This window comes from Schistosoma mansoni, chromosome 6 (genome assembly GCF_000237925.1).
Source record: "Schistosoma mansoni strain Puerto Rico chromosome 6, complete genome".
NCBI classification, from domain to species: domain Eukaryota; kingdom Metazoa; phylum Platyhelminthes; class Trematoda; order Strigeidida; family Schistosomatidae; genus Schistosoma; species Schistosoma mansoni.
In genome coordinates, this window is record NC_031500.1 from 18,435,910 (window position 1) to 18,452,604 (window position 16,695).

The following is a 16,695-nucleotide window of genomic DNA, read 5'->3' on the forward strand; positions in this document are numbered from 1 at the left end:
AAACCTAGGTCCAGGGTTTCCTGTTGACTACCTCCAATTACCATCTTATCTCAACATAGTGCATGCATTGATGAGCCACCTAGACTAGTGGCCACATTGCAACTTGATCGATAGTATTCGATCAGCACTAAGAAGGACTTGACGCGCATGACATTGATCACCACCCAGTGATCAATCACTTGTGATATAAATGTGTTTATGTTCAATCTCAACTATCTTCGTTAGATTGTAATTCTAAGTAGACAATAATTTATCTGTAATGTGAAACATCATCATGAAGACATAATTTTGACATCATTTCGTTCAATAAGTAAACAAACTAATGAAATAGAATGAAAGAAAAAGAAATATATTCCTACTAACTAACCTTCGAATGCCGGTTCAGTGGTCTAGAGGTTAACTGTTCACACTCGAAGCCAACGTTCTTGAGTTCAGGTCCTGAGAGCAGGATCATGGATGTGCACTGCTAAAAAGTCCCATACGAGGATGAAATGGCCATCCACTGCTCCTAGGATTTCCATGTTGAGCTATTTTCAATTGACCCCATGAACTTACCTATTAAATTAGTAAATAATTATCAATTAACCATGATTGATAGAACAAATCTCATTCATACATGCACTATGGATTAATTTGTTTGAATGCGAAGTTAGTATTTCAGTAGTAAATAATAAGACGATTTAGTCATGAACTGTTACTATCTAGATAGAATTATTGAATAGCACTTTCATCTTCATTGAATTCTATTCATTAACGACTTTATAACTCCAATGAAAGTTTATCATCCATGAATTTCAGTCTCAGTCTCAGTCTCAGTTTGGAAAGGACAGGAGGCTTGATGGCCTGTGTTAGTCCTGGCAATGATGATCTCTTAGTTGATCCAACTTTCTAAATATATGGAACGCTTCACGATTTTGCGTATCATCCTTGCGCAGGGGCCATGCTAATCTTCTCTGTATCGTTCCAATTTTAGTATAAGTAACGCCGAAGCGAGTACTTTTGATGTTACCCTCTTATTAGAAATTCATTAGTATATATTGTATCAATAAGAATACGAATCTTCTCTAGTTAAAGTGGCCTTTTCCTGTTGAAGTATTATTGGTAATTAAATAGTCTTACAAAACTTACTATATGTTACCACTGTTGTAGCCTATACTACTTATACTGACAGATATAAGTAGTATGTAATACCAATCAAAAGTGGAATACATGTTAATAGAAAATTAAGAAGATCAAATTGAAGAACATAGGAAGAGAAATAGAAAGGAAGAACTATACAAATGAAGTATTCAATGTATGGTCTTTATATCTTACTAAGATATTATATACTAGAAAAACGACTGTATATTATATGATAAGTAAAGATGGATAGTGGCTAGAAGTGGAATCTAGGACATGTGTTTCATCCTTTTATTGTGATTCGTCAGCTGAATGTAGCTGTATCCTGGACTCAACTTCTAGCCCCTATCCATCTTTGCTTATAATGCTTGTGAATTAAGTCAATATCAAGGCAATCTGAACAAGATGTACATATACCAATAAGAAACTGATTGCTTTCAGTCTTAAAGTTGTTACAGGTAGATAAGACATATATTGCAGAAGTCATTAGGATACATCATGAGGTAAGTTTTAACTTGGATTCTTGAAGGGTAAATGAAAAACTGAAAGATCGAAGAACATATTACGTTGGAAAATAAAAGTAGACATGAAAAAAAATGAATGAAAACTAGGAGAAAATTGTCTAGGACAAAGTTGGATGAAGAATATTGATGAATGGCCTATGTTCCTCTTCCTCTACGAGTTATAACAGGCTTGTCTCAATAAGTATATATGAACATGAAAGGTGTTCTCAATATCAGACTTTATAAATAGTTATCAGTTTGGTGTTTATCATTCATTATTCATGAGAATTCTTACAAAGTTGAGTACTTCAAGGAAATAAGATGAAAATGATTAGGACACATTCAATTGTTTCACTCTTTTAAACAAACAACCAAACAAATTGTTAAATCGGAAAACATTCATTTTTTGATTGAAATCATGAATTGATTGATGTTAAACCACCATCGAAAACTTGAAAGTACTGGATGGCCATTTCATCGTATTATAGGATCATGGATACGTAATGCTGAGGAGTCCCATACTAAGATGAAACGGCCGTCCAATGCTTCCAGGTTTTCGATGGTAGTCTAACATCAATCCAAAAAACAGACTAACTTAATAATCTTCACAACTCCATACTGAAGATTCATTTGACTGGATGTTTGTTAACTTTAACAATGAAATAAGTTATTATATATACTTGAAATCATGAGTCAATTGAAGGTAGACCACCATGGAAAACCTGGAAGCACTAGACGGCCATTTCGTCCTATCGTGGGACTCCTCAGCAGTGCTCATCCACGATCCCGCTTCGCGAGATTCGAATCCAGGGCCTATCAGTTATTAGTTTATGTCTAATGTGAAAATTATTTAAACATTTAATCATATATGTATTCGTTTATTAAAAATTGTATTTTTTTAAACTACTTATTAATCAATTTAAGTAGTAGAAAACTTATAAGTTAATGCAATTAGTCCCTTTTTGATAAATTTCAGTAGTTTTATATAGTTGAGATCATGAATCAATTGAAGTTAGACCATCATGGAAAACCTGGAAACACTGGACGGCCATTTCGTCCTATTGCGGGACTCGTCAGCAGTGTAATATAAGAAGACGAAGATTATCAGAACTGTGTGATGTATGTATACTAACACAATACATTTCGAACAAACTGATCACACATAACACACTTGTTAAGAACATTTATTTATAAAAATAAAAGGTCAACTAGACTGAAAATGGCGGAGTAATGTGAAAACATTATTATTATCATTATTATTATTATTAGTAGTAGTAGTAGTAATGGCTTGGTTCAGTGTTATACTTTTGGTACAATAGAGAATTCTCAGCAAAAAGTATTTCAACATGTTTCTATTTCTTACTTCTTGGTCGATCCTGGCGACACATATTGAGTAATGGATAGTTAGAAGTTATCAGTTCAGTCAATGGACATCTGAAGAATGTACATTCTTTTCGCTGTATATTGTCAGCAATTACGATATCTCTGATTGAGCCTTTTGTAACTTGTACAGCGAAAGGTTGTACACATTTCAGAAACCCACCTGAATAGGTTATGCGATTAGTAGCCATAATGATGTAGTAAAACAAACATAATAAGACAACTTATTGATATATCTAGATGACAAGAACAGGTAGCGCAGATGTTTAAGCAGGCCACCTAGGAAAATCATGTTTTCCCTCATTGTTACCTTTCAATCTTATACAATGTTCATCAGTGTTTATTTAAGTAGTATGTACTACTTTTGTTAATGATTATAAATACAGAATTCTATAGGAAGCATATAAGAAACTTAAAACTATTTCTTTAATAAGAACAAAGCAACAACACTTACTTGAGTATGAGATTTTGTTCCAAGTGAAGTTCAGTTACTGACGATGAATATATTATGTACAAATGAAGAATGATTATGATTGATAAAAGTATATTTTCATTATTATGATGATGATGGTGACGACGATGATGATGTTGACGATGACGATGATGATGATGGCGATGTTGATGTAGATAGACTATAAATATTTCTTTTCATGATTATATGAGGTAGAATTTATATATATTACTGTGTTTTGATTCACACATTGACTCTTTCTTCTCTAACCCAATATATGTATTGAACATAAAAACAAACCAATAGACATATATATATATATATATATATATATGTATATACATATACACAACAAGCATATACCATGTGAACAAAATCTATGCTCGAATTCAGACCGTTGTATTTTGTATGACTTTTTTTTCTGGTCAATCATTCGCCATATCACCATGATGATGATGATGATGATGATCATCATCATCATCATCAACATCATCATCGGTAACAGAAACAGTGTCAACATTATCAAATAGGAAAAAAGGAGGGGGGGTGAGAATAACAGATAAGATTGAATACAACTCAATATCCTAAGGGAACTATTGAAACTGAAGGGTACCTAAACTAATAATAAGCAATATATATATCGAACCTATTTAGTTGATTGGGATTTGCCAATTTGTTCTTTAAAAAAAATAGAAGAAGGAAGGAAGGAATGAATGAATGAAAAGGAACAAACAGCCTTAGGCATTTCAAACCACGTACATCTATACATACAAGATTATAACGACCAATGACTTAAATCTCTATTCTCTTTATTACTTCTCAATACGGTCTGATATATATAGAGAAGAAGTAGTTTATGGGTAAATGGATAGATGCTATAAAGTAAAAACAAAAGGAATAAGATGAAGTATATGCTAAACTCAAATCTATAAGAGAAATCAATGCCTAGTCCAACTTTTTAGTCTGACTACCAACCAATAAGATTTATGCCCATTGATCATTCCCATTTAGGGGTATATATATATGTATATAGTGAGTATAGTATTCAATGGGAACAGGGATATGATTGTTGTTGTTATTGTTCTCCCTTTATGTTTGTTTATCCAATCTAATATCGATTGATTATAACTTTAAGATTTCAAGTATTTCTTCTCTTAGAAATCTAACTATCCATCTATCCATCCATCCATTCATTTATTCATGCATAGATTTAACCTACTTCTTATTCATTGATACATTCATTCATTCATTTATCCATCCATCCCATAGTCAATTGAGGTAAAGTATACTTCAATCATACTAAATATAATTGATTATGACAGTAGTAGTGGTAGTAGTAGACATTTATCCTTAAAAAAAAGGGAAGAATAAAACACTCGATTCCTTCTACTTCAATAGTAACAACAACAACAAAGCACTAATGGGTATGTCCAGATTGTTTTGAGTAGAGGTAAATCTATAATCTATATATATAGATACAAACAAATAACAGTTAGGAATGACATTTGTGCGTGTGTGTGTGTTTATGTATGTGTGTGTGTACGGGGATGTGCTCATGTGTATTAGAAGAGTGTGTTTTATTTTCCCCATTTAATTCTCTCTCTGTTTTTATTTTACCTCAGGGCAATAATTTCTATGATAGTTGACCTTAGAGAACCTACTTTCTATGAAACTCTATAAATATGAAACATCCATCCATCCATTCACCCATTTACCCATCCATTCATTATGTATGATGATAAGGAAATTGATATGTGTTGCTTTATTCTTAATCTACTTTGTTTGTTTTTTTTTCAGAAGAAGGAGAAGGGAGAAAAATTGATTGACCCCAGACAAAAAAATTTATTTATTTTGAGTAAAGAAGTGGGGGGGACATATGAAAATGTTGAAATGAGTCATTGACCTTATGTCAAGATAATATTTAGATAAAAAAAGCGAAGAAGAAAAGAGGTAGAATGATTCAATCGAAAAGAAGAAATATTGAAATGAGAAAATATATTTATGAATAAAAAAGGGTATCTGAGAGAAATTTCTTGCTTTGTTTTCTTTTAGAAAAAAACAACAACAACGAAGTACCCATGAGATAGGGGCTAGCAGTGGAATCCAGTTTGACGAGCGTTGCATCCAGTTTCGGGCTCGTCAACTGGATGTATCTGCATCTCAGAGTTGATGTTCACTGTGAAAATCGAACCTAGTACCGTTCAATTCAAATGCCATCACGTTATCTACTTAGCTATTGAGTCCTAATAGCCACTAGTTTGTACAATGGGGTGAAGTTTAAATTCACTTGATATTGTTTGGTTGAATCTTTCCATTGATATTTGGGACTGCAGTTGATCAGTGTCTTATTGGCCATATGTACATACTGTGCGTATTACCTCGACATAGCCTTAATTCACAAGCATTATAAGCAAAGATGGATAACGCGATGACGTTTGAAGCGAACGGTAATGGGTTCGAGTCCCAGAGTGAATATCAACTCTGAGATGTAGATACATCCAGTTGACGGGTCCCAAATAGAACAAAAGGTTCAAGAAACTGGATTCCACTGCTAGCCACTATCCATCTTTGCTTATAATGCTTGTGAATTAAGGCTATATCGAGGCAATACTCACAGTATGCACATATGCCAATAAGAGACTGATCAGTTGCAGTCCTAAACATTAGCTAAACAATATCAAGGTAATTTAAAATACCCATGATAGTTGTTATCACGTTTTTTCTCTGTTGTTGTTGTCGTCGATAATCTTCTGTTGTGGATATAGGTAAGTTAGCAGAAATGTAGTATTAGCCATCAGTGAACTCAAGATGAAATAGAACGTTTTAGTCACAGATGTTATCATCGATCAAATGTAAATAACACTATCCCAAAAATATTTTCCCAATAGTGAGTTCAGTTACAAAATAAAACTATATTGTTGTTCGATATTGGCTAGTAGTGGAATCCAGGATGTATATTTCATCCTATTTAAGACTTATTAGCTTATGCGAATATCAACATTGGGATGCAAGTACATCCAACTGATGAGCCTCAAGTAAGACGAAAAGTGCATCTATGGTTACACTGTTAGTCACTATTCAACTGTGTTTAAAATGCTTTAAGCTTAGTTGTAATATCTAGTTTACAATTAGTTGATCACTGGGTGATAATCAATGACATGTGTGTCAGGTCCTTCTTAGTGCAGATCAAATCCTGTCTATCAAGTAGCGATATGGCCACCAGTCTAGGTGACTTGATATTTCGTACACTATGTTGAGATCAGATGGTGGTTGGAGGTGGTCAACAGGAAACCCTGGACTTAGGTTTCGCTCCACTTGGCACTTGTCAGCATGGTGTACCTGTAATCTTGATGGAATCGATGCTCCCTGACGGATTCGATCCCGTGTCACCCGGCTTCACAGTCAGAGATGTTACCACTGAGCTATCCGGGCCGCGACTAACCTCCTGTAGTCAATTCTCTCAGATTAAACGTATGCTAAAAATAGACTGATCAGTTGCAATCTTTACATCAATAACGCAAAGGTTTAATCATCATTTATAAATGAATTAATATTATTGTTACCAATGTCTTTAGAGATCTGAAATTTTCTTTCTACTTAATATTTTCCCAATACATTAATTAGTTGAAAGTAGTTTGGATGGTATTTTTCAACCTTTAACGATTCTAAAGGATAATTATAACTAACTTATGATATAAATGTTTTACAATAAAATGATTTTCTCAGTATTGTACTCATTAAGTACAGTATATGAAGACTCTTTTAAACAGAATTGAGATTATCATCAAACTGTATTCAATTTTAACAATGGATTTCATGGATTAATTAAAGCTAGACAATCATGGGAAGCCTGGAAGCACTGGATGGCCGTGCATTGGTTGAAGTTAGACATTAACACCGTTGGATGCCGGCCGTCTCAGTGGTCTAGAGGTGAAACGTTCGCGAGCGAGACCTAAGATCCTGGGTTCAAGTTTCGTGAGTAGGATCGTGGATGCGCACTACTGAAGAGTCATACGCTTGGACGAAGCGGTCCTTCGATGCTTCCATCTTCTCCATGGTGGTATAGCTTCAAGTGACTAATGAACGTGGGGTCGGCGACCTTATCCCGTAGAAAACAACCTTGCTAAAAAAAACTCTAATCAGAATAAACAATTGGTGTTCTCCGTGTTGTATTTGAGGATCTTGCTTTTTCTCTTGTGTATGTTGAGGCTTACATGCCAATACTAGTGAGGATAATTTTTTTTGTGAGACTCTAATTTATGAACGACGTTTGAGTGACATCAATGTGACCCTGAGAGTGTCTACTTACTTACTAAGGTTAAATGAGGATTATAAAGCAGTATGAGGAATTAGAATTATGAGTCACAGCTGATTGTTAGGGTTACGAATTAGATTTATGGTTTTTCATCACGAACTGACATCAGCTGAAATGCCAAAACGCTATTTAGACAAATGGGTAAATAAATTTCGTGCCAAAATCTGAGACCTGTTATCCTAAATCTGATTGGTTAGTTCATAAATTATAGTTTCATCGTTTCTTTTGTAAACCAATGAAAATGCTCCATTCACTTTAATGGTACTAACCAATCAAATATCAGTTTTATTTAGATTTGGGGCATGACTCAAATTGGCATTAATGATTTAGTTGACCTGATGTTGAGTACTTGTTTTTTTTCCCAAGAATTAGTCGTTTTGTTTGGGCATATGAAAAACAAAGAAACAGTCATATCACATAGAGGAGTCTCATACTAGAATGAAACGGTCGTTCAATTCTTCCAGATTTTCCATGATGGTCTTGCTTTAATTAACTCTCATGAATTCAACTATTTCAACAAGAAACAAATTACTACAATATCCAGAAAACCCCCATTCTGTATAAGAATTCTTGGACTAGTTGTTTAGATATTCCTAGTCAAATATATTCAACCACCATCTTATCTCAACATTGTGCACGCATTGTCGAGCCACCTAGACTACTGGCCACATTGCAACTTGATCGATAGTATTCGATCAGAACTAGGAAGGACTTGACACGCATGCCATTGATCACCACCCAGTAATCAATCAATTATGACTATATTCAGTTTTATTTAGACTCAGTGAAGTAATTCATGAGGACTTCATCAAGAAAATTTAACGAATTTCATGTTTTGCTAGTTGAATTCAAGAAGCGATGAAAAGAAAGGGTTACTGTAAATATAAACATAACAATAAAGATTATTATTGTAAATAGAAAACCCTCAACAAGGGAACTTCCAGTTAGGAAATTCGTCGAAAACAATGAATTGAAAATAGTTTAAATGAACTAAGAAGGGACAAACGTTGAATCAAATCAAACTGTAGGGTAAGAAGAATAACACAGAACTAAAGCTTTTAATAGTCTATCGGTTAAGTGCTCTGGCGCAAGACTGTTAGGCCCTGAGTTCGAATCTTGCGAGGCGGGATCGTGGATGCGCACTGCTGAGGAGTCCCACAATAAGACGAAACGGCCGTCTAGTGCTTCCAGGTTTTCCATGGTAGTCTAGCTTCAATTGACTCATGCTTTCAACCATGAAAATAGCTATGATTAAATATTATGATTACTTTAGATGTTTAGAGGTAGTTGACAGGAAGTCTTGAAAGTTTTGACTTAATACTAACTGGTATTCGTTAGTGATGTATGTTTGGAGTTTTGAGGGAAGTGATTTTTGTTGCTGAAGTCAAACCCACATCTCCCCAGCCTCACAATCTATATGTGTTGATGATGATGAATAAACTTCTGTTCAGCTGAAGAATTCGTAGCTGATAGAACATTGAGTATTAATCAATCACATTTTTGTCTAATCTTTTTATACTATTTAAATTCTATCTGTCATATTTCAATGTGATCACTAGTCTAAGAAACTTGACATCTGCCCTATGCCAAGACGTTAAATGGTTTGATACTGTTTAAGTCAGTGATAAGTAATTAAACTAATCAACCATAGGGAATTTCAGAATTTAAAATAAAGTAAGGTCTTGAAATTTAGACTTCGCAGATGATCTGGCTCTTCTATCACACACGCAACAACAAATGTAGGAGAAAACGACCAATGTAGCAGCAGCAGTAGGTTTCAATATAAACAAAAGGAAAAGCAAGGATCTCCGATACAATACAACATGCATCAATCGAATTACACTTGACCGATAAGCTTTGGACGATGTGGAAACCTTTAGATATCTGGGCAGCATCATCGATGAACACGGTGGATCTGATGCAGATGTGAAGGCGCGGTTCGGAAAAGCAGCAGCAGCAGCATATTTAAAACTGAAGAACATCTGAAACTCAAAACAATTGTCAACCAACACGAGGATCAGAATTTTCAATACAAATGTTAAGAGAGTTCTACTGTATGGGGCGGGAATCTGGAGAACTACGAAAGCCATCATCCAGAAGATACAAGTGTTTATTAACAGTTGTCTACGCAAGATACTTGGGATCCATTGGCCAGACGCTATCAGCAACAAGTTACTGTGGGAGAGAACAAACCAGATTCAATCTAGCGTAAGAAGAAATCAGGAAGAAGCGGTGGAAGTCGATAGGACACACTTTGAAGAAGTCACCCAACTGCGTCACAAGACAAGCCCTCACATAGAATCCTGAAGGTCAAAGGAGAAGAGGAATACCAAAGAACACATTACTTCGAGAAATCAAGACAGACATGAGAAGAATGAACAAAAATTGGATAGAACTAGAAAGGAAGGTGGAGGACAGAGTGGGTTTGAGAATGCTGGTTGGCGGCCTATGCTCCATTGGGAGTAACAGGCGTAAGTAAGTAAAGTAAGTAAGTAAGTAAGTAAGGTTTTGAAATATTTTCAATGAGTTACAACTACAGAGAACAATATAAACTGTAAATAGGAATTGATGATAGCGGATAGATAGAATACAGAGACGAATAGAGTGTTATCAAGTGATGATTAGACGATTCATTGGTTTATTCAGTTATAACTTCTTTTTTCGAAGAATTTAAGTAAATAATGTAGTCCATCATAATTAAACAATTGATTGAGATCATGAATTGATTGGTGTTAGATCATCATGGGAAACCTGAAAGCACTGAACAGGCGTTTCATTCTAGTATGGGACTGCTTCAGCAATGCGGATCCACGATCCTGCACGCGGGATTCGGGCTCAGGACCGTCATATTTGCACGCGAACGCTTAACATTTAGACCATTTAGCCGGCTTTGCTCAAAAGTTTCTGTTAACTATTATATATGCAAATACATATGACAAAAAGAGAAATAATGGAAATCCACATTTCTTTATCGAAATCTACATAATTTCTTCTTCTTTTATTAGAACCATAGAAATCAAAGTAAGACCATGATAAGTATGTACTTGAATAGAATAAATAGAATTTTCTACCTTTCTCTAGTAGGGAAATATAAAAGAAAACACTTTAGGATTTTACTCTTGAATTAGGTAGTAGTCATAATAATAATACATCACTTAATTAAGTAAATGAAATAAACAATCATAAATGATGAAGAGGATATTAATGAATTACTACTTTTGAGAAGAAATCAATAAAGGAAAAGTAACGGTAAGAGAATATTTTACTTACTCACTTACTTACTTACTTAATCACTTGCTTACTTACCTACCTACCTACCTACTTACTTAATTACTTACTTACGTGTGTTACTCCTAATGGAGCATAGGCCGATGACCAGCATTCTCAAACCTACTTTGTCTTGGGCCTACCTTTCTAATTCTATTTAATGGTTGTTCATTCTTCTCATGTCTATTTCCATTTCTTACTTACTTACTTACTTATTTCCTAGCTTGCTTGCTTACTCACGTACTTACTCACTTACTTACTTACTTACTTACTTACTTACTTACTTACGCCTGTTAATCCCAATGGATCATAGGCCGCCGACCAGCATTCTCAAACCCATTCTGTCTTGGGCCTACCTTTCTAGTTCGATCCAATTGTTGTTCATTCTTCTCATATCTGTCTCTATTTCTTGGCTTAATGTGTTCTTTGGTCTTCCTCTTCTCTTTTGGCCTTCAGGATTCCATGTGACGGCTTGCCTTGGATTGCAGTTGGGTGATTTCTTCAATGTGTGAAGAGAATATTTTACTCAAGTATAAAACAAATTCAAGATAACAGCTAATAGGTTTTTGCATGAAATTTAAAACACAATGATGAATACATTCACTTGGTATTATTTACTTGAATCTTCTCATTGGTGTTTAGAACTGCAATTGATCAGTATCTTATCGGTATATGTGTATATTGTGCGTATTGCCTCGATATAGCCTTAATTCACAAGTATTACAAGCAAAGATGGATAGTGGCTAACAGTGGAATCCAGTTTGACGCACGTTTCGTCCTATTTGTGACTGGTCAGCTGGATGTACTTGGATCTCAGAGTTCATTTTCAAGTGGCTATCAGGACTAAGTAGCTAAATGAATAACGCGATTGCGTTTGAAGCGAACGGTTCAGGGTTTGAGTCCCAGAGTGAACATCGAATCTGAAATACATGTACATCTCACAACAGACCTGGTTGAACTCCACTGATCACTGCTTCTCACTAGAACTCCAGGAAATACATCTTAGAGCCAGTCAAATAGGAACCTTTTTTTTAAAGATACCTGTTTATGTATTAGTTATATAGATGAGTAATTAATATACACTTTGAAAAATGTTTGTAATACATACAAATAACTAAATTTATAAACAGTTCAGTTATTCCATTGATGTTTTTTTGAACTAAATTTTGACCAGTCTCAGTTGGTATATGATCATCCTGTTTGAAATACTCCAATATAGACATTATTTGACAAATAGGATAGATGGATTGGTAGCATGGTAGCACTGGAATTTCAAGAGTTCATATGATTCTTTATGAATTGTATCCACTTGAAAATAATAGTGACTAGGTAAATTAAATCCTTACCAATCAAATTGTATTCATACCTTTTACTTGGCTAATTGAACATGGTAGCTAAATGAATAAAGCGAATTGTACTGAGTTCGAATCCCGGAGTAGATATTCAAGACTAATCATAATTCATCTCTTCTGTAAAAATATATAAAAATAATCATTTCTTATTCACTTAGTATTATTTGTTTGAATCTTCTCATTGATGTTTAGGACTGTAATTGATCAGTCTCTTATTGGCCATATGTGCATACTGTGCGTATTACCTCGATATAGCCTTAATTTACAAGCATTATGAGTGAAGATGGATAGTGGTTAACAGTGGAATCCAGTTTGACGCGTGTTTCGTCCTATTTGGGACTCATCAGCTGGATGTATTTGCATCTCTGAGATGCAAGTAATTTAAAAGGGTAATGATCAATATTCATTACTGTAACTAAAATGGCTAATATTGAATCTTAGACAATATAGATTATTATTCAGATTAGATAACTGTCTATTGTACTTCTCAAGGAGATTTATTAGTGACATAAAGTTCTCTATCTATTCATTTATATTTCTTTACTCATGTACAGTCTAATCTTAACCTGTTAATTAAAATGCTCCTCTCTAGCTGTTTATCAACTTATATGATTGTTGTGCTCATTTTTGAAAATAGTAGGTTAATTATAAGGCATTGAGATAGTATATCTATTATTAATTTCCTAGTGGTAGATAACTTTAAAGCTATTGTAGTGCATGCTACTTATACTGACAGATATAAGTAGTATGTAGCACCAATCAAAGGTGAAATGTCTTGCAGCAGAAGTTAGACCACCATGAGAAACCCTGGAAGCACTGGGCAACTGTATTTCCTGGAGTTCTAGTGAGAAGCTGTGACCAGTGGGATTCAACCGGGTCTGCTGTGAGAAATCAACTCACTGAAGACAATGGTGGATGGTAGCACAATTTCGTGGATTGGTCGAAGTTAGATATTAACACCGGTGGATGTCAACTCAATGATCTACAGGTTAAGCGTTAGCGAGTGAGTCTACTAGAGTCTGGGTTCGATATCTCTCGAGGTGGGATCGTGGGTGCGCACTGCCACTGAGGAGTCCCACAATAGGACGAAGCGAATTTCCAGTGTTTCCAGGTTTTCCATGGTGGTCTAGCTTCAAGTGACTCATTATTTCAACTATATAAACTTACTAAAAATCTCCACAAAACCCCTCTGCTAGAGTTCGATTCTCTTGAGCTAGATGATTTTCATCAAGAATCTATCATCTTTTTTGGTTTGTTTCCGTCTAAACAATATTATCACAATATTTAAAATATTTGTACTGATAATATTATCTAACCAGATAGTGTTATCACTATGATTATACTATCCAACTATGAGAAAATGTTCACAAATGGTAACAAGTATATGAACCAATAGATCAATAAATCCTACTTAGATGTATAGATGGTCGACGACCTATTCTCCATTGGGAGTAACAGGCGTAAGTAAGGAAGTAGATATATAGATACATAAGACTGATGACTTTTAAATAGACTTAATTATTTCTATGAAATCAATATAAAATATTATGTATATACATATTTTTATGGTTGAAAGCGTTAGTCAATTGAAGCTAGACCACCTGGGAAATCCTGGAAGCACTGGACGGCCGTTTCGTCCTATTGTGGAACTTCTCAGCAGTGTGCACCCACGACCTCGCCTCGCAAGATTCGAACCCAGGACTTACCAGTCTCGCGCCACAGCATTTAACCGATAGACCACTGAGCCGGCCAGCATTCATGGCCATCCAGTGCTTCCAGGTTTTCCCTGGTGGTCTAGCTTCAATTGATTCACGCTTTCAACTATGAAAATACTAAATCTCCACAAAAGCCTCCTTCTGATAATATACGTATTTATTGAGTATTACATTATTATCCATTTAAGTTACCTCTATAAAGATATAAAAATGACCAATTACAATTTAGACATTATCAATCGTTAACAGTCCTTCCCCCCCCAATTTCCTTTTTTTTTGTTTTCTATAAATCTATATTCCTTTCCACGTACTCTCTCTCTCTCTCTTTTTGTCTACATTTCTATAGAAAATGTAGTAGTAACCTGCCCACAAATCAGACAGTCTTAAACAAATACTTCTCTATGTAAAAAAGGAACCAGAAAAAAATAGAGAAAAATTATTTTAACGCATGAATAAGTTAGAATTAACTAGTTAGTAGAAAAATTTTAAAATCGATAAATACTTTATAAATAAAGTTAGTGATTGAGTATGTTTATGGGGGGGAGTGTATGGGTGTTTATGGGGGTATCTATGTATCTATGTGTGTATTAATGTATGTATGAGCTCATAGAGTGATTAAAATAGGGTAATAAATGGATAAATATAATGAAATACTTCTCTCTCTCTCTGACGTTTCGCCTTTATCATAATTTTTTTTGTTGGTTTTGCTAAATGAGCAAACAACAATGAATTATGTTTGTTTTTTTTTAAAAAATACTGTATGTCATAGTATAGTTGTATAGTTGAGAATAATGATGCAAAAGAAATAATAAAAAAAATCCCCCACTCCACTCCACCCCAACTCACCTCACCCTGGTAACACACAATGTAATTACATTGAGTCAATTGCAGTTCCTGTATTCTTTTTTTTTCTATAACTAAGTGCACAGGTGTATGTAATTAGATAAGTAATGAATAAATGATATGTGAATATGGGTGTATGCGTGTATGTGTGCGTGTGTGTGTACGTATCCCCTAATCTATTTTTTAAATGTTTGATTGGTAAATTAAAACATTTTCATTTGTAACGATGGTTATTAGTTTTCTATTTTTTTATAATTATAGCAATATACTACTTAAAAACTACTTAAAATTTTCTGACATAATTATCAATATATTGAATCAGTGATTTGTATAATAATCATACCAATGAGATGATAAGTTTTCTAAGTGATAGTTTCATGTTCAGGAGGAAGACAGCTATATAGTTGAATTGTTTCAGAATGGACGACTAATTTCTTAATACTGTAATAATAGATGATGAATTTGGTGGACGCTTTTAAACATCAAACAGGCTAACACTTTAATTGAGTGTTTTAATGTGATATTTACCGGGAGTAAATAGGCGGTCTACTTGAATATCTGGGTTACGTGTTTCTACCATCTAAATATTTCAATAGGTTATCCACACTCAGTGATTAATCAATTGTGATTACATCTCAGTCCTACAGGAGGTTAGTTGAGAACAGGATAGCTCAGTGGTAATGTCTTTGACTGTGAAGCTGGGTAACACGGGATCGAATCCTTCAGGGAGCATTAGTTCCCTCAAGATTACAGGTACATCTTGTTGACGAGTGCCAAGTAGCACGAAACATTGGTCCAGGGTTTCCTGTTGATTACCTCCAACCACCATCTTATCTCAACATAGTGAATGCAATTTCAAGTCACCTAGAGTGGTAGTCACATTACAACTTGGTCGATAGCATTCGATCTACACTAAAAAGGACTTGACACACATGACATTGATCACCGCCCAGTGATCAATAAGTTATCTGTTTTTGCTTATTTTAACACATTATTATTTTTGTTAATCTCACTACCTATTAAGGTAAGTTTATGAAGAGTTTACAACCTTCTGCTGTACAAGTTACAAAAGGTTCAATTAGAGATATCGTGGTTGCTGACAGACAATATGCAACAAAAAGAATGTACATTATTAAGATGTAGATTCGTTGGACTGCTAACTTATAATTGGTGATCACTCAATATTAATCGTCAGGATCGACCAAGAAGAAGGAAAAGGAAACTTGTTGAAATACTTTGTGGTGAGAACTCTGTATCATACCAAAAACAATATTGAATAAACTTAATCTCAACTATTGAAATTACTATAATATATAATATATATAATGTATGATAATAATCAACATATGCTCACTAATGACTGGCACCATGAGGTATTTCCTGGGGTTCTAGTGAGAAACAGTAACCAGTGGAGTTCAACCAGGTCTGCTATGAGATAGTAACTGACTGAAGACATTGGTGGATGTGTCGCTCAATTTCATGGATCGGTTGAGATTAAACATTAAAACCGTTGGATGCCGGCTCAGTGGTCTATCGATTAAGTGCTCTGGCTCGAGACTGGTAGGTCCTGGGTTTGAAGCTCGAGAGTGCGGGGTCGTGGATGCGCACTAGTGAGGAGTCCCATAATGGGACGAAACGGCCGTCTAGTGCTTCCGGGTTTTCCATGATGGTCTAGTTTCAGTTGAATCACGCTTTCAACTATGAAGATTCTTTATATACAAATCCACTTTTTCTCTATTCATCTGTCATC